This window comes from Pongo pygmaeus, chromosome 20, assembly GCF_028885625.2.
Source record: "Pongo pygmaeus isolate AG05252 chromosome 20, NHGRI_mPonPyg2-v2.0_pri, whole genome shotgun sequence".
Lineage (NCBI taxonomy): Eukaryota > Metazoa > Chordata > Mammalia > Primates > Hominidae > Pongo > Pongo pygmaeus.
Genome location: NC_072393.2, coordinates 25,800,290 through 25,819,825, shown reverse-complemented (window position 1 = coordinate 25,819,825; position 19,536 = coordinate 25,800,290).

Below are 19,536 nucleotides of genomic sequence, written 5' to 3'. Positions count from 1 at the left end.
TCTATCGTTTTTATGTGAAGATATTTCCTTTACCATCATAGGCCTCAAATCATTCCAACTATTCACTTGCAGATCCTACAAAAAGAGTATTTCAAAACTCCTCTATCAAAAGGAAGGTTCAACTCTGTGAGTTCAATACACACATCACAAAGAGGTTTCTGAGAATGCTTCTTTCTACTTTTTGATTGAAGTTATTTCTTTTTTCAGCGTAGGCCTTAAAGCGCTCCAAATATCCACTTGCAGACTGTACAAAAAGACTGTTTCAGAACTGCTCCGCCAAAAGTAAGTTTAAAGTCTGTGTGTTGAACGCACACATTGCAAAGTAGTTTCTGAGAATGCTTCTGTCTTGTTTTTATGTGAAGATATTTCCTTTTCCAGCATAGGCCTCAAAGATATCCAAATGTCCACATGAAGATTCTTCAAAGAGAGGGTTTCAAAACTGCTCTATCAAGAGAAAGGTTCAACTCTGTGAGTTGAAAGCACACATCAAAAAGAAGTTTCTGGGAATGCATCTGTCTAGTTTTTATGTGAAGATATTTCCTTTTCCAGCATTGCGTCAAAGCGCCCTAAATCTCCAATGGAAGAGTCAATAAAAAGAGGGTTTCAAAACCGCTCTGCCAAAAGGAAGGTTCAACTCTGTGACTTGAATTCACTCGTAACAAATATGTTTCTGAGAATGCCTCTGTCTAGTTTTCATCTAAAAATAATTCCATTTCCCTCATAGGACTCAAAGCGCTCCAAATATCTAGTTGCACATACTACAAAAAGATTCTTTCAAAACCGCTCTATTCAAGGGAAGGTTCAACTCTGTGAGTTGAATGTAAACATCACAAAGAAGTTTGATAGAGTGCTTCCGCCTTGTTTTTACGTGAAAATATTTGCTTTTCCAGCATAGGCCTCAAAGCGCTCCAAATATCCACTTGCGGATTCTACAAAAAGAGTGTTTCAGAATTGCTCTATCAAAAGGAAGGTTCAACTCTGTGAGTGGAATGCACACATCACAAAGAAGTTTCTGAGAATTCTTCTGTCTAGTTTTCCTGTGAAGATCTTTTCTATTCCAGCACAGGCCTGAAAGAGCTCCAAATGTCTACTTGCACATTCTACAAAAAGAGTGTTTCAAAACTGCTCTATCAAAAGGAAGGTTAAACTCGCTGAGTTGAATGCACACATCACAAAAAAGTTTGTGAGAATGCTTCCTTCTAGTTTTTATGTGAAGTTGTTTCCTTTTCCAGCTTAGGCTTCAAAGTGCTCCAAATATCCACTTGCAGATTCTACAAAAAGAGTGTTCCCAAACTGCTCTCACAAAAGGACGGTTCAACTCTCCGAGTTGAATGCACAAATCCCAAGGAAGTTGCTGAGAATGCTTCTGTATAGTTTTTATGTGAAGATATTTCCTTTTCCAGCATAGGCTTCAAACCGCTCCATATATCCACTTGCAGATTCTACAAAAAGAGTGTTTCAAAACTACTCGATCAAAAGAAATGTTTACATCTGTGAGTTGAAAGCACACATCACAAAGAAGTTTCTGAGAATGCTTCTGTGTAGTTTTTATGTGAAGATATTTCCTTTTCCAGCATATCGTCAAAGCACTAAAAATGTCCACTTGAAGATTCTACAAAAAGAGTGTTTCAAAACTGCCCTATCAAAACGAAGGTTCAACTCTGTGAGTTGAATGGACTCATAACAAATACGTTTCTGAGAATGCTTCTGTCTAGTTTTTATGTGAAGTTATTTCCTTTTCCAGCATAGGCCTCAAAGCCCTCCAAATGTCCACTTGAATATTCTACAAAAATCTTGTTTCAAAACCGCTCTAAGAAAAGGAAGATCCAACTCTGTGAGTTGAATGCACACATCACAAAGACGCTTCTGAGCATGCTTCTGTCTAATTTTTATGTGAAGTTATTTCCTTTTCCAGCAAAGGCCTCAAAGCACTCCAAATGTACACTTGAATGCACTCATCACAAAGAAGTTTCTGAGAATGCTTCTCTCTACTTTTTATGTGAAGTTATTAGCTTTTCCAGCATAAGCCTCAAAGCGTTCCAAATATCCACTTGTAGCTTCCACAAAAAGACAGTTTCAAAACTGCTCTACCAAAAGGAAGTTTCAACTCCGCGAGTTGAATGCAGACATCACAAAGATGTTTCTGAGAATACTTCTGTCCCGTTCTTATTTGAAGTTATATGATTTTCCAGCAGAGGTCTCAATCACTCCAAATATTCACTTGCAGATTTTACAAAAACAGTGTTTCAAAACTGCTCTAGCAAAAGGGATGTTCAACTTTGTGAGTTTAGCGCACACATCACAGAGAAGTTTTTGAGAATGCCTCTTTCTAGTTTTTATGTGAATATATTTCCTTTTCCAGCAGAGTCCTCAAAGCGCTCCCAAAATTCACTTGCAGATTCCACAAAAAGTGTGTTCCAAACCTGCTATATCAAAAGGAAGGTTCAACTCTGTGATTTGGAAGCACACATCACAAAGAAGTTTCTGATAATGTTTCTGTCAAGGTTTTATATGAAGACATTTCCTTATATAGCATTGTCCTCAAAGCACTCCAAATATCCACCTGCAGATTCTACAAAAAGAGTGTTTCAAAACTGCTCTGTCAAAAGGCAGGTTCAAAACTGTGAGTTTAATGCACACATCACAAAATAGTTTCTGAGAATGCTTCTGTCTCATTTTTATGCGAAGATATTTTCTTTTCTAGCATAGGCCTCAAAGCGCTCCAAATATCCACATGCAGATTCTACAATAAGAGTGTTTCAAAACTGTTCTATCAAAAGGAAGGTTCAACTCCGTGTTTTGAATGCATGCATCACAAAGACGTTTCTGAGAATACTTCTGTCTAGTTTTTGTGTGAAGATATTTCCTTTTCCAGCACAGGCCTGAAAGAGCTCCAAATGTCTACTTGCACACACTACAAAAGGAGTGTTTCAAAACTGCTCTATCAAAAGGAAGGTTCAACTCTGTGAATTGAATGCACACATCATAAAGAAGTTTCTGACGATGCTTCTGTTTTCTTTTTATGTGAAGATATTTCCTTTACCCTGCAGAGGCTTCAAAGCGATCCAAGTATTCACTTGCAGATTTTGCAAAAAGAGTGTTTCAAAACTGCTCTAAAAAAAGGAAGGTTCAACTCTCTGAGTTGAATACACACATCACAAGGTGGTTTCGGAGATTGCTTCTGTATAGTTTTTATGAGAAGACATTTACTTTTCCAGTATAGGCTTCAAAGCGCTCCAAGTATCCACTTGCAGATGATACAAAACGAGTGTTTCAAAACTGCACTATCAGAAGGAAGGTTCAACTCTGTGAGTTGAATGCACACATCACGAGGAAGTTTCCGAGAATGCTTCTCTATCGTTTTTATGTGAAGATATTTCCTTTACCATCATAGGCCTCAAATCATTCCAACTATTCACTTGCAGATCCTACAAAAAGAGTATTTCAAAACTCCTCTATCAAAAGGAAGGTTCAACTCTGTGAGTTCAATACACACATCACAAAGAGGTTTCTGAGAATGCTTCTTTCTACTTTTTGATTGAAGTTATTTCTTTTTTCAGCGTAGGCCTTAAAGCGCTCCAAATATCCACTTGCAGACTGTACAAAAAGACTGTTTCAGAACTGCTCCGCCAAAAGTAAGTTTAAAGTCTGTGTGTTGAACGCACACATTGCAAAGTAGTTTCTGAGAATGCTTCTGTCTTGTTTTTATGTGAAGATATTTCCTTTTCCAGCAGAGGCCTCAAAGATATCCAAATGTCCACATGAAGATTCTTCAAAGAGAGGGTTTCAAAACTGCTCTATCAAAAGAAAGGTTCAACTCTGTGAGTTGAAAGCACACATCAAAAAGAAGTTTCTGGGAATGCATCTGTCTAGTTTTTATGTGAAGATATTTCCTTTTCCAGCATTGCGTCAAAGCGCTCTAAATCTCCAATGGAAGAGTCAATAAAAAGAGGGTTTCAAAACCGCTCTGCCAAAAGGAAGGTTCAACTCTGTGACTTGAATTCACTCGTAACAAATATGTTTCTGAGAATGCCTCTGTCTAGTTTTCATCTAAAAATATTTCCATTTCCCTCATAGGACTCAAAGCGCTCCAAATATCTAGTTGCATATACTACAAAAAGATTCTTTCAAAACCGCTCTATTCAAGGGAAGGTTCAACTCTGTGAGTTGAATGTAAACATCACAAAGCAGTTTGATAGAGTGCTTCCGCCTTGTTTTTACGTGAAAATATTTCATTTTCCAGCATAGGCCTCAAAGCGCTCCAAATATCCACTTGCGGATTCTACAAAAAGAGTGTTTCAGAATTGCTCTATCAAAAGGAAGGTTCAACTCTGTGAGTGGAATGCACACATCACAAAGAAGTTTCTGAGAATGCTTCTGTCTAGTTTTCGTGTGAAGATCTTTTCTATTCCAGCACAGGCCTGAAAGAGCTGCAAATGTCTACTTGCACATTCTACAAAAAGAGTGTTTCAAAACTGCTCTATCAAAAGGAAGGTTAAACTCGCTGAGTTGAATGCACACATCACAAAAAAGTTTGTGAGAATGCTTCCTTCTAGTTTTTATGTGAAGTTGTTTCCTTTTCCAGCTTAGGCTTCAAAGTGCTCCAAATATCCACTTGCAGATTCTACAAAAAGAGTGTTCCCAAACTGCTCTCACAAAAGGACGGTTCAACTCTCCGAGTTGAATGCACAGATCCCAAGGAAGTTGCTGAGAATGCTTCTGTATAGTTTTTATGTGAAGATATTTCCTTTTCCAGCATAGGCTTCAAAGCGCTCCATATATCCACTTGCAGATTCTACAAAAAGAGTGTTTCAAAACTACTCTATCAAAAGAAATGTTTACATCTGTGAGTTGAAAGCACACATCACAAAGAAGTTTCTGAGAATGCTTCTGTGTAGTTTTTATGTGAAGATATTTCCTTTTCCAGCATATCGTCAAAGCACTAAAAATGTCCACTTGAAGATTCTACAAAAAGAGTGTTTCAAAACTGCCCTATCAAAACGAAGGTTCAACTCTGTGAGTTGAATGGACTCATAACAAATACGTTTCTGAGAATGCTTCTGTCTAGTTTTTATGTGAAGTTATTTCCTTTTCCAGCATAGGCCTCAAAGCCCTCCAAATGTCCACTTGAATATTCTACAAAAATCTTGTTTCAAAACCGCTCTCAGAAAAGGAAGATCCAACTCTGTGAGTTGAATGCACACATCACAAAGAAGCTTCTGAGCATGCTTCTGTCTAATTTTTATGTGAAGTTATTTCCTTTTCCAGCAAAGGCCTCAAAGCACTCCAAATGTACACTTGAATGCACTCATCACAAAGAAGTTTCTGAGAATGCTTCTCTCTACTTTTTATGTGAAGTTATTAGCTTTTCCAGCATAAGCCTCAAAGCGTTCCAAATATCCACTTGTAGCTTCCACAAAAAGACAGTTTCAAAACTGCTCTACCAAAAGGAAGTTTCAACTCCGCGAGTTGAATGCAGACATCACAAAGATGTTTCTGAGAATACTTCTGTCCCGTTCTTCTTTGAAGTTATATGATTTTCCAGCAGAGGTCTCAATCACTCCAAATATTCACTTGCAGATTTTACAAAAACAGTGTTTCAAAACTGCTCTAGCAAAAGGGATGTTCAACTTTGTGAGTTTAGCGCACACATCACAGAGAAGTTTTTGAGAATGCCTCTTTCTAGTTTTTATGTGAATATATTTCCTTTTCCAGCAGAGTCCTCAAAGCGCTCCCAAAATTCACTTGCAGATTCCACAAAAAGTGTGTTCCAAACCTGCTATATCAAAAGGAAGGTTCAACTCTGTGATTTGGAAGCACACATCACAAAGAAGTTTCTGATAATGTTTCTGTCTAGGTTTGATGTGAAGACATTTCCTTATATAGCATTGTCCTCAAAGCACTCCAAATATCCACCTGCAGATTCTACAAAAAGAGTGTTTCAAAACCGCTCTGTCAAAAGGCAGGTTCAACACTGTGAGTTTAACGCACACATCACAAAAAAGTTTCTGAGAATGCTTCTGTCTCATTTTTATGCGAAGATATTTTCTTTTCTAGCATAGGCCTCAAAGCGCTCCAAATATCCACATGCAGATTCTACAATAAGAGTGTTTCAAAACTGTTCTATCAAAAGGAAGGTTCAACTCCGTGTTTTGAATGCATGCATCACAAAGACGTTTCTGAGAATACTTCTGTCTAGTTTTTGTGTGAAGATATTTCCTTTTCCAGCACAGGCCTGAAAGAGCTCCAAATGTCTACTTGCACACACTACAAAAGGAGTGTTTCAAAACTGCTCTATCAAAAGGAAGGTTCAACTCTGTGAATTGAATGCACACATCATAAAGAAGTTTCTGACGATGCTTCTGTTTTGTTTTTATGTGAAGATATTTCCTTTACCCTGCAGAGGCTTCAAAGCGATCCAAGTATTCACTTGCAGATTTTGCAAAAAGAGTGTTTCAAAACTGCTCTAAAAAAAGGAAGGTTCAACTCTCTGAGTTGAATACACACATCACAAGGTGGTTTCGGAGATTGCTTCTGTATAGTTTTTATGAGAAGACATTTACTTTTCCAGTATAGGCTTCAAAGCGCTCCAAGTATCCACTTGCAGATGATACAAAACGAGTGTTTCAAAACTGCACTATCAGAAGGAAGGTTCAACTCTGTGAGTTGAATGCACACATCACAAGGAAGTTTCCGAGAATGCTTCTCTATCGTTTTTATGTGAAGATATTTCCTTTACCATCATAGGCCTCAAATCATTCCAACTATTCACTTGCAGATCCTCCAAAAAGAGTATTTCAAAACTCCTCTATCAAAAGGAAGGTTCAACTCTGTGAGTTCAATACACACATCACAAAGAGGTTTCTGAGAATGCTTCTTTCTACTTTTTGATTGAAGTTATTTCTTTTTTCAGCGTAGGCCTTAAAGCGCTCCAAATATCCACTTGCAGACTGTACAAAAAGACTGTTTCAGAACTGCTCCGCCAAAAGTAAGTTTAAAGTCTGTGTGATGAACGCACACATTGCAAAGTAGTTTCTGAGAATGCTTCTGTCTTGTTTTTATGTGAAGATATTTCCTTTTCCAGCAGAGGCCTCAAAGATATCCAAATGTCCACATGAAGATTCTTCAAAGAGAGGGTTTCAAAACTGCTCTATCAAAAGAAAGGTTCAACTCTGTGAGTTGAAAGCACACATCAAAAAGAAGTTTCTGGGAATGCATCTGTCTAGTTTTTATGTGAAGATATTTCCTTTTCCAGCATTGCGTCAAAGCGCTCTAAATCTCCAATGGAAGAGTCAATAAAAAGAGGGTTTCAAAACCGCTCTGCCAAAAGGAAGGTTCAACTCTGTGACTTGAATTCACTCGTAACAAATATGTTTCTGAGAATGCCTCTGTCTAGTTTTCATCTAAAAATATTTCCATTTCCCTCATAGGACTCAAAGCGCTCCAAATATCTAGTTGCATATACTACAAAAAGATTCTTTCAAAACCGCTCTATTCAAGGGAAGGTTCAACTCTGTGAGTTGAATGTAAACATCACAAAGCAGTTTGATAGAGTGCTTCCGCCTTGTTTTTACGTGAAAATATTTCCTTTTCCAGCATAGGCCTCAAAGCGCTCCAAATATCCACTTGCGGATTCTACAAAAAGAGTGTTTCAGAATTGCTCTATCAAAAGGAAGGTTCAACTCTGTGAGTGGAATGCACACATCACAAAGAAGTTTCTGAGAATGCTTCTGTCTAGTTTTCGTGTGAAGATCTTTTCTATTCCAGCACAGGCCTGAAAGAGCTGCAAATGTCTACTTGCACATTCTACAAAAAGAGTGTTTCAAAACTGCTCTATCAAAAGGAAGGTTAAACTCGCTGAGTTGAATGCACACATCACAAAAAAGTTTGTGAGAATGCTTCCTTCTAGTTTTTATGTGAAGTTGTTTCCTTTTCCAGCTTAGGCTTCGAAGTGCTCCAAATATCCACTTGCAGATTCTACAAAAAGAGTGTTCCCAAACTGCTCTCACAAAAGGACGGTTCAACTCTCCGAGTTGAATGCACAGATCACAAGGAAGTTGCTGAGAATGCTTCTGTATAGTTTTTATGTGAAGATATTTCCTTTTCCAGCATAGGCTTCAAAGCGCTCCATATATCCACTTGCAGATTCTACAAAAAGAGTGTTTCAAAACTACTCTATCAAAAGAAATGTTTACATCTGTGAGTTGAAAGCACACATCACAAAGAAGTTTCTGAGAATGCTTCTGTGTAGTTTTTATGTGAAGATATTTCCTTTTCCAGCATATCGTCAAAGCACTAAAAATGTCCACTTGAAGATTCTACAAAAAGAGTGTTTCAAAACTGCCCTATCAAAACGAAGGTTCAACTCTGTGAGTTGAATGGACTCATAACAAATACGTTTCTGAGAATGCTTCTGTCTAGTTTTTATGTGAAGTTATTTCCTTTTCCAGCATAGGCCTCAAAGCCCTCCAAATGTCCACTTGAATATTCTACAAAAATCTTGTTTCAAAACCGCTCTCAGAAAAGGAAGATCCAACTCTGTGAGTTGAATGCACACATCACAAAGAAGCTTCTGAGCATGCTTCTGTCTAATTTTTATGTGAAGTTATTTCCTTTTCCAGCAAAGGCCTCAAAGCACTCCAAATGTACACTTGAATGCACTCATCACAAAGAAGTTTCTGAGAATGCTTCTCTCTACTTTTTATGTGAAGTTATTAGCTTTTCCAGCATAAGCCTCAAAGCGTTCCAAATATCCACTTGTAGCTTCCACAAAAAGACAGTTTCAAAACTGCTCTACCAAAAGGAAGTTTCAACTCCGCGAGTTGAATGCAGACATCACAAAGATGTTTCTGAGAATGCTTCTGTCCCGTTCTTCTTTGAAGTTATATGATTTTCCAGCAGAGGTCTCAATCACTCCAAATATTCACTTGCAGATTTTACAAAAACAGTGTTTCAAAACTGCTCTAGCAAAAGGGATGTTCAACTTTGTGAGTTTAGCGCACACATCACAGAGAAGTTTTTGAGAATGCCTCTTTCTAGTTTTTATGTGAATATATTTCCTTTTCCAGCATAGTCCTCAAAGCGCTCCCAAAATTCACTTGCAGATTCCACAAAAAGTGTGTTCCAAACCTGCTATATCAAAAGGAAGGTTCAACTCTGTGATTTGGAAGCACACATCACAAAGAAGTTTCTGATAATGTTTCTGTCAAGGTTTTATGTGAAGACATTTCCTTATATAGCATTGTCCTCAAAGCACTCCAAATATCCACCTGCAGATTCTACAAAAAGAGTGTTTCAAAACTGCTCTGTCAAAAGGCAGGTTCAACACTGTGAGTTTAATGCACACATCACAAAATAGTTTCTGAGAATGCTTCTGTCTCATTTTTATGCGAAGATATTTTCTTTTCTAGCATAGGCCTCAAAGCGCTCCAAATATCCACATGCAGATTCTACAATAAGAGTGTTTCAAAACTGTTCTATCAAAGGGAAGGTTCAACTCCGTGTTTTGAATGCATGCATCACAAAGAAGTTTCTGAGAATACTTCTGTCTAGTTTTTGTGTGAAGGTATTTCCTTTTCCAGCACAGGCCTGAAAGAGCTCCAAATGTCTACTTGCACACACTGCAAAAGGAGTGTTTCAAAACTGCTCTATCAAAAGGAAGGTTCAACTCTGTGAATTGAATGCACACATCATAAAGAAGTTTCTGACGATGCTTCTGTTTTGTTTTTATGTGAAGATATTTCCTTTACCCTGCAGAGGCTTCAAAGCGATCCAAGTATTCACTTGCAGATTTTGCAAAAAGAGTGTTTCAAAACTGCTCTAAAAAAAGGAAGGTTCAACTCTCTGAGTTGAATACACACATCACAAGGTGGTTTCGGAGATTGCTTCTGTATAGTTTTTATGAGAAGACATTTACTTTTCCAGTATAGGCTTCAAAGCGCTCCAAGTATCCACTTGCAGATGATACAAAACGAGTGTTTCAAAACTGCACTATCAGAAGGAAGGTTCAACTCTGTGAGTTGAATGCACACATCACAAGGAAGTTTCCGAGAATGCTTCTCTATCGTTTTTATGTGAAGATATTTCCTTTACCATCATAGGCCTCAAATCATTCCAACTATTCACTTGCAGATCCTACAAAAAGAGTATTTCAAAACTCCTCTATCAAAAGGAAGGTTCAACTCTGTGAGTTCAATACACACATCACAAAGAGGTTTCTGAGAATGCTTCTTTCTACTTTTTGATTGAAGTTATTTCTTTTTTCAGCGTAGGCCTTAAAGCGCTCCAAATATCCACTTGCAGACTGTACAAAAAGACTGTTTCAGAACTGCTCCGCCAAAAGTAAGTTTAAAGTCTGTGTGATGAACGCACACATTGCAAAGTAGTTTCTGAGAATGCTTCTGTCTTGTTTTTATGTGAAGATATTTCCTTTTCCAGCAGAGGCCTCAAAGATATCCAAATGTCCACATGAAGATTCTTCAAAGAGAGGGTTTCAAAACTGCTCTATCAACAGAAAGGTTCAACTCTGTGAGTTGAAAGCACACATCAAAAAGAAGTTTCTGGGAATGCATCTGTCTAGTTTTTATGTGAAGATATTTCCTTTTCCAGCATTGCGTCAAAGCGCTCTAAATCTCCAATGGAAGAGTCAATAAAAAGAGGGTTTCAAAACCGCTCTGCCAAAAGGAAGGTTCAACTCTGTGACTTGAATTCACTCGTAACAAATATGTTTCTGAGAATGCCTCTGTCTAGTTTTCATCTAAAAATATTTCCATTTCCCTCATAGGACTCAAAGCGCTCCAAATATCTAGTTGCATATACTACAAAAAGATTCTTTCAAAACCGCTCTATTCAAGGGAAGGTTCAACTCTGTGAGTTGAATGTAAACATCACAAAGCAGTTTGATAGAGTGCTTCCGCCTTGTTTTTACGTGAAAATATTTCCTTTTCCAGCATAGGCCTCAAAGCGCTCCAAATATCCACTTGCGGATTCTACAAAAAGAGTGTTTCAGAATTGCTCTATCAAAAGGAAGGTTCAACTCTGTGAGTGGAATGCACACATCACAAAGAAGTTTCTGAGAATGCTTCTGTCTAGTTTTCGTGTGAAGATCTTTTCTATTCCAGCACAGGCCTGAAAGAGCTGCAAATGTCTACTTGCACATTCTACAAAAAGAGTGTTTCAAAACTGCTCTATCAAAAGGAAGGTTAAACTCGCTGAGTTGAATGCACACATCACAAAAAAGTTTGTGAGAATGCTTCCTTCTAGTTTTTATGTGAAGTTGTTTCCTTTTCCAGCTTAGGCTTCAAAGTGCTCCAAATATCCACTTGCAGATTCTACAAAAAGAGTGTTCCCAAACTGCTCTCACAAAAGGACGGTTCAACTCTCCGAGTTGAATGCACAAATCCCAAGGAAGTTGCTGAGAATGCTTCTGTATAGTTTTTATGTGAAGATATTTCCTTTTCCAGCATAGGCTTCAAAGCGCTCCATATATCCACTTGCAGATTCTACAAAAAGAGTGTTTCAAAACTACTCTATCAAAAGAAATGTTTACATCTGTGAGTTGAAAGCACACATCACAAAGAAGTTTCTGAGAATGCTTCTGTGTAGTTTTTATGTGAAGATATTTCCTTTTCCAGCATATCGTCAAAGCACTAAAAATGTCCACTTGAAGATTCTACAAAAAGAGTGTTTCAAAACTGCCCTATCAAAACGAAGGTTCAACTCTGTGAGTTGAATGGACTCATAACAAATACGTTTCTGAGAATGCTTCTGTCTAGTTTTTATGTGAAGTTATTTCCTTTTCCAGCATAGGCCTCAAAGCCCTCCAAATGTCCACTTGAATATTCTACAAAAATCTTGTTTCAAAACCGCTCTAAGAAAAGGAAGATCCAACTCTGTGAGTTGAATGCACACATCACAAAGAAGTTTCTGAGCATGCTTCTGTCTAATTTTTATGTGAAGTGATTTCCTTTTCCAGCAAAGGCCTCAAAGCACTCCAAATGTACACTTGAATGCACTCATCAAAAAGAAGTTTCTGAGAATGCTTCTCTCTACTTTTTATGTGAAGTTATTAGCTTTTCCAGCATAAGCCTCAAAGCGTTCCAAATATCCACTTGTAGCTTCCACAAAAAGACAGTTTCAAAACTGCTCTACCAAAAGGAAGTTTCAACTCCGCGAGTTGAATGCAGACATCACAAAGATGTTTCTGAGAATGCTTCTGTCCCGTTCTTCTTTGAAGTTATATGATTTTCCAGCAGAGGTCTCAATCACTCCAAATATTCACTTGCAGATTTTACAAAAACAGTGTTTCAAAACTGCTCTAGCAAAAGGGATGTTCAACTTTGTGAGTTCAGCGCACACATCACAGAGAAGTTTTTGAGAATGCCTCTTTCTAGTTTTTATGTGAATATATTTCCTTTTCCAGCATAGTCCTCAAAGCGCTCCCAAAATTCACTTGCAGATTCCACAAAAAGTGTGTTCCAAACCTGCTATATGAAAAGGAAGGTTCAACTCTGTGATTTGGAAGCACACATCACAAAGAAGTTTCTGATAATGTTTCTGTCTAGGTTTTATGTGAAGACATTTCCTTATATAGCATTGTCCTCAAAGCACTCCAAATATCCACCTGCAGATTCTACATAAAGAGTGTTTCAAAACTGCTCTGTCAAAAGGCAGGTTCAACACTGTGAGTTTAATGCACACATCACAAAATAGTTTCTGAGAATGCTTCTGTCTCATTTTTATGCGAAGATATTTTCTTTTCTAGCATAGGCGTCAAAGCGCTCCAAATATCCACATGCAGATTCTACAATAAGAGTGTTTCAAAACTGTTCTATCAAAGGGAAGGTTCAACTCCGTGTTTTGAATGCATGCATCACAAAGAAGTTTCTGAGAATACTTCTGTCTAGTTTTTGTGTGAAGATATTTCCTTTTCCAGCACAGGCCTGAAAGAGCTCCAAATGTCTACTTGCACACACTGCAAAAGGAGTGTTTCAAAACTGCTCTATCAAAAGGAAGGTTCAACTCTGTGAATTGAATGCACACATCATAAAGAAGTTTCTGACGATGCTTCTGTTTTGTTTTTATGTGAAGATATTTCCTTTACCCTGCAGAGGCTTCAAAGCGATCCAAGTATTCACTTGCAGATTTTGCAAAAAGAGTGTTTCAAAACTGCTCTAAAAAAAGGAAGGTTCAACTCTCTGAGTTGAATACACACATCACAAGGTGGTTTCGGAGATTGCTTCTGTATAGTTTTTATGAGAAGACATTTACTTTTCCAGTATAGGCTTCAAAGCGCTCCAAGTATCCACTTGCAGATGATACAAAACGAGTGTTTCAAAACTGCACTATCAGAAGGAAGGTTCAACTCTGTGAGCTGAATGCACACATCACAAGGAAGTTTCCGAGAATGCTTCTCTATCGTTTTTATGTGAAGATATTTCCTTTACCATCATAGGCCTCAAATCATTCCAACTATTCACTTGCAGATCCTACAAAAAGAGTATTTCAAAACTCCTCTATCAAAAGGAAGGTTCAACTCTGTGAGTTCAATACACACATCACAAAGAGGTTTCTGAGAATGCTTCTTTCTACTTTTTGATTGAAGTTATTTCTTTTTTCAGCGTAGGCCTTAAAGCGCTCCAAATATCCACTTGCAGACTGTACAAAAAGACTGTTTCAGAACTGCTCCGCCAAAAGTAAGTTTAAAGTCTGTGTGTTGAACGCACACATTGCAAAGTAGTTTCTGAGAATGCTTCTGTCTTGTTTTTATGTGAAGGTATTTCCTTTTCCAGCATAGGCCTCAAAGATATCCAAATGTCCACATGAAGATTCTTCAAAGAGAGGGTTTCAAAACTGCTCTATCAAGAGAAAGGTTCAACTCTGTGAGTTGAAAGCACACATCAAAAAGAAGTTTCTGGGAATGCATCTGTCTAGTTTTTATGTGAAGATATTTCCTTTTCCAGCATTGCGTCAAAGCGCTCTAAATCTCCAATGGAAGATTCAATAAAAAGAGGGTTTCAAAACCGCTCTGCCAAAAGGAAGGTTCAACTCTGTGACTTGAATTCACTCGTAACAAATATGTTTCTGAGAATGCCTCTGTCTAGTTTTCATCTAAAAATATTTCCATTTCCCTCATAGGACTCAAACCGCTCCAAATATCTAGTTGCATATACTACAAAAAGATTCTTTCAAAACCGCTCTATTCAAGGGAAGGTTCAACTCTGTGAGTTGAATGTAAACATCACAAAGAAGTTTGATAGAGTGCTTCCGCCTTGTTTTTACGTGAAAATATTTCCTTTTCCAGCATAGGCCTCAAAGCGCTCCAAATATCCACTTGCGGATTCTACAAAAAGAGTGTTTCAGAATTGCTCTATCAAAAGGAAGGTTCAACTCTGTGAGTGGAATGCACACATCACAAAGAAGTTTCCGAGAATGCTTCTGTCTAGTTTTCGTGTGAAGATCTTTTCTATTCCAGCACAGGCCTGAAAGAGCTCCAAATGTCTACTTGCACATTCTACAAAAAGAGTGTTTCAAAACTGCTCTATCAAAAGTAAGGTTAAACTCGCTGAGTTGAATGCACACATCACAAAAAAGTTTGTGAGAATGCTTCCTTCTAGTTTTTATGTGAAGTTGTTTCCTTTTCCAGCTTAGGCTTCAAAGTGCTCCAAATATCCACTTGCAGATTCTACAAAAAGAGTGTTCCCAAACTGCTCTCACAAAAGGACGGTTCAACTCTCCGAGTTGAATGCACAAATCCCAAGGAAGTTGCTGAGAATGCTTCTGTATAGGTTTTATGTGAAGATATTTCCTTTTCCAGCATAGGCTTCAAAGCGCTCCATATATCCACTTGCAGATTCTACAAAAAGAGTGTTTCAAAACTACTCTATCAAAAGAAATGTTTACATCTGTGAGTTGAAAGCACACATCACAAAGAAGTTTCTGAGAATGCTTCTGTGTAGTTTTTATGTGAAGATATTTCCTTTTCCAGCATATCGTCAAAGCACTAAAAATGTCCACTTGAAGATTCTACAAAAAGAGTGTTTCAAAACTGCCCTATCAAAACGAAGGTTCAACTCTGTGAGTTGAATGGACTCATAACAAATACGTTTCTGAGAATGCTTCTGTCTAGTTTTTATGTGAAGTTATTTCCTTTTCCAGCATAGGCCTCAAAGCCCTCCAAATGTCCACTTGAATATTCTACAAAAATCTTGTTTCAAAACCGCTCTAAGAAAAGGAAGATCCAACTCTGTGAGTTGAATGCACACATCACAAAGAAGTTTCTGAGCATGCTTCTGTCTAATTTTTATGTGAAGTGATTTCCTTTTCCAGCAAAGGCCTCAAAGCACTCCAAATGTACACTTGAATGCACTCATCACAAAGAAGTTTCTGAGAATGCTTCTCTCTACTTTTTATGTGAAGTTATTAGCTTTTCCAGCATAAGCCTCAAAGCGTTCCAAATATCCACTTGTAGCTTCCACAAAAAGACAGTTTCAAAACTGCTCTACCAAAAGGAAGTTTCAACTCCGCGAGTTGAATGCAGACATCACAAAGATGTTTCTGAGAATGCTTCTGTCCCGTTCTTCTTTGAAGTTATATGATTTTCCAGCAGAGGTCTCAATCACTCCAAATATTCACTTGCAGATTTTACAAAAACAGTGTTTCAAAACTGCTCTAGCAAAAGGGATGTTCAACTTTGTGAGTTCAGCGCACACATCACAGAGAAGTTTTTGAGAATGCCTCTTTCTAGTTTTTATGTGAATATATTTCCTTTTCCAGCATAGTCCTCAAAGCGCTCCCAAAATTCACTTGCAGATTCCACAAAAAGTGTGTTCCAAACCTGCTATATGAAAAGGAAGGTTCAACTCTGTGATTTGGAAGCACACATCACAAAGAAGTTTCTGATAATGTTTCTGTCTAGGTTTTATGTGAAGACATTTCCTTATATAGCATTGTCCTCAAAGCACTCCAAATATCCACCTGCAGATTCTACATAAAGAGTGTTTCAAAACTGCTCTGTCAAAAGGCAGGTTCAACACTGTGAGTTTAATGCACACATCACAAAATAGTTTCTGAGAATGCTTCTGTCTCATTTTTATGCGAAGATATTTTCTTTTCTAGCATAGGCGTCAAAGCGCTCCAAATATCCACATGCAGATTCTACAATAAGAGTGTTTCAAAACTGTTCTATCAAAGGGAAGGTTCAACTCCGTGTTTTGAATGCATGCATCACAAAGAAGTTTCTGAGAATACTTCTGTCTAATTTTTGTGTGAAGATATTTCCTTTTCCAGCACAGGCCTGAAAGAGCTCCAAATGTCTACTTGCACACACTGCAAAAGGAGTGTTTCAAAACTGCTCTATCAAAAGGAAGGTTCAACTCTGTGAATTGAATGCACACATCATAAAGAAGTTTCTGACGATGCTTCTGTTTTGTTTTTATGTGAAGATATTTCCTTTACCCTGCAGAGGCTTCAAAGCGATCCAAGTATTCACTTGCAGATTTTGCAAAAAGAGTGTTTCAAAACTGCTCTAAAAAAAGGAAGGTTCAACTCTCTGAGTTGAATACACACATCACAAGGTGGTTTCGGAGATTGCTTCTGTATAGTTTTTATGAGAAGACATTTACTTTTCCAGTATAGGCTTCAAAGCGCTCCAAGTATCCACTTGCAGATGATACAAAACGAGTGTTTCAAAACTGCACTATCAGAAGGAAGGTTCAACTCTGTGAGCTGAATGCACACATCACAAGGAAGTTTCCGAGAATGCTTCTCTATCGTTTTTATGTGAAGATATTTCCTTTACCATCATAGGCCTCAAATCATTCCAACTATTCACTTGCAGATCCTACAAAAAGAGTATTTCAAAACTCCTCTATCAAAAGGAAGGTTCAACTCTGTGAGTTCAATACACACATCACAAAGAGGTTTCTGAGAATGCTTCTTTCTACTTTTTGATTGAAGTTATTTCTTTTTTCAGCGTAGGCCTTAAAGCGCTCCAAATATCCACTTGCAGACTGTACAAAAAGACTGTTTCAGAACTGCTCCGCCAAAAGTAAGTTTAAAGTCTGTGTGTTGAACGCACACATTGCAAAGTAGTTTCTGAGAATGCTTCTGTCTTGTTTTTATGTGAAGATATTTCCTTTTCCAGCATAGGCCTCAAAGATATCCAAATGTCCACATGAAGATTCTTCAAAGAGAGGGTTTCAAAACTGCTCTATCAAGAGAAAGGTTCAACTCTGTGAGTTGAAAGCACACATCAAAAAGAAGTTTCTGGGAATGCATCTGTCTAGTTTTTATGTGAAGATATTTCCTTTTCCAGCATTGCGTCAAAGCGCTCTAAATCTCCAATGGAAGATTCAATAAAAAGAGGGTTTCAAAACCGCTCTGCCAAAAGGAAGGTTCAACTCTGTGACTTGAATTCACTCGTAACAAATATGTTTCTGAGAATGCCTCTGTCTAGTTTTCATCTAAAAATATTTCCATTTCCCTCATAGGACTCAAACCGCTCCAAATATCTAGTTGCATATACTACAAAAAGATTCTTTCAAAACCGCTCTATTCAAGGGAAGGTTCAACTCTGTGAGTTGAATGTAAACATCACAAAGAAGTTTGATAGAGTGCTTCCGCCTTGTTTTTACGTGAAAATATTTCCTTTTCCAGCATAGGCCTCAAAGCGCTCCAAATATCCACTTGCGGATTCTACAAAAAGAGTGTTTCAGAATTGCTCTATCAAAAGGAAGGTTCAACTCTGTGAGTGGAATGCACACATCACAAAGAAGTTTCCGAGAATGCTTCTGTCTAGTTTTCGTGTGAAGATCTTTTCTATTCCAGCACAGGCCTGAAAGAGCTCCAAATGTCTACTTGCACATTCTACAAAAAGAGTGTTTCAAAACTGCTCTATCAAAAGTAAGGTTAAACTCGCTGAGTTGAATGCACACATCACAAAAAAGTTTGTGAGAATGCTTCCTTCTAGTTTTTATGTGAAGTTGTTTCCTTTTCCAGCTTAGGCTTCAAAGTGCTCCAAATATCCACTTGCAGATTCTACAAAAAGAGTGTTCCCAAACTGCTCTCACAAAAGGACGGTTCAACTCTCCGAGTTGAATGCACAAATCCCAAGGAAGTTGCTGAGAATGCTTCTGTATAGTTTTTATGTGAAGATATTTCCTTTTCCAGCATAGGCTTCAAAGCGCTCCATATATCCACTTGCAGATTCTACAAAAAGAGTGTTTCAAAACTACTCTATCAAAAGAAATGTTTACATCTGTGAGTTGAAAGCACACATCACAAAGAAGTTTCTGAGAATGCTTCTGTGTAGTTTTTATGTGAAGATATTTCCTTTTCCAGCATATCGTCAAAGCACTAAAAATGTCCACTTGAAGATTCTACAAAAAGAGTGTTTCAAAACTGCCCTATCAAAACGAAGGTTCAACTCTGTGAGTTGAATGGACTCATAACAAATACGTTTCTGAGAATGCTTCTGTCTAGTTTTTATGTGAAGTTATTTCCTTTTCCAGCATAGGCCTCAAAGCCCTCCAAATGTCCACTTGAATATTCTACAAAAATATTGTTTCAAAACCGCTCTAAGAAAAGGAAGATCCAACTCTGTGAGTTGAATGCACACATCACAAAGAAGTTTCTGAGCATGCTTCTGTCTAATTTTTATGTGAAGTGATTTCCTTTTCCAGCAAAGGCCTCAAAGCACTCCAAATGTACACTTGAATGCACTCATCACAAAGAAGTTTCTGAGAATGCTTCTCTCTACTTTTTATGTGAAGTTATTAGCTTTTCCAGCATAAGCCTCAAAGCCTTCCAAATATCCACTTGTAGCTTCCACAAAAAGACAGTTTCAAAACTGCTCTACCAAAAGGAAGTTTCAACTCCGCGAGTTGAATGCAGACATCACAACGATGTTTCTGAGAATACTTCTGTCCCGTTCTTATTTGAAGTTATATGATTTTCCAGCAGAGGTCTCAATCACTCCAAATATTCACTTGCAGATTTTACAAAAACAGTGTTTCAAAACTGCTCTAGCAAAAGGGATGTTCAACTTTGTGAGTTTAGCGCACACATCACAGAGAAGTTTTTGAGAATGCCTCTTTCTAGTTTTTATGTGAATATATTTCCTTTTCCAGCAGAGTCCTCAAAGCGCTCCCAAAATTCACTTGCAGATTCCACAAAAAGTGTGTTCCAAACCTGCTATATCAAAAGGAAGGTTCAACTCTGTGATTTGGAAGCACACATCACAAAGAAGTTTCTGATAACGTTTCTGTCTAGGTTTTATGTGAAGACATTTCCTTATATAGCATTGTCCTCAAAGCACTCCAAATATCCACCTGCAGATCCTACAAAAAGAGTGTTTCAAAACCGCTCTGTCAAAAGGCAGGTTCAACACTGTGAGTTTAATGCACACATCACGAAAAAGTTTCTGAGAATGCTTCTGTCTCATTTTTATGCGAAGATATTTTCTTTTCTAGCATAGGCCTCAAAGCGCTCCAAATATCCACATGCAGATTCTACAATAAGAGTGTTTCAAAACTGTTC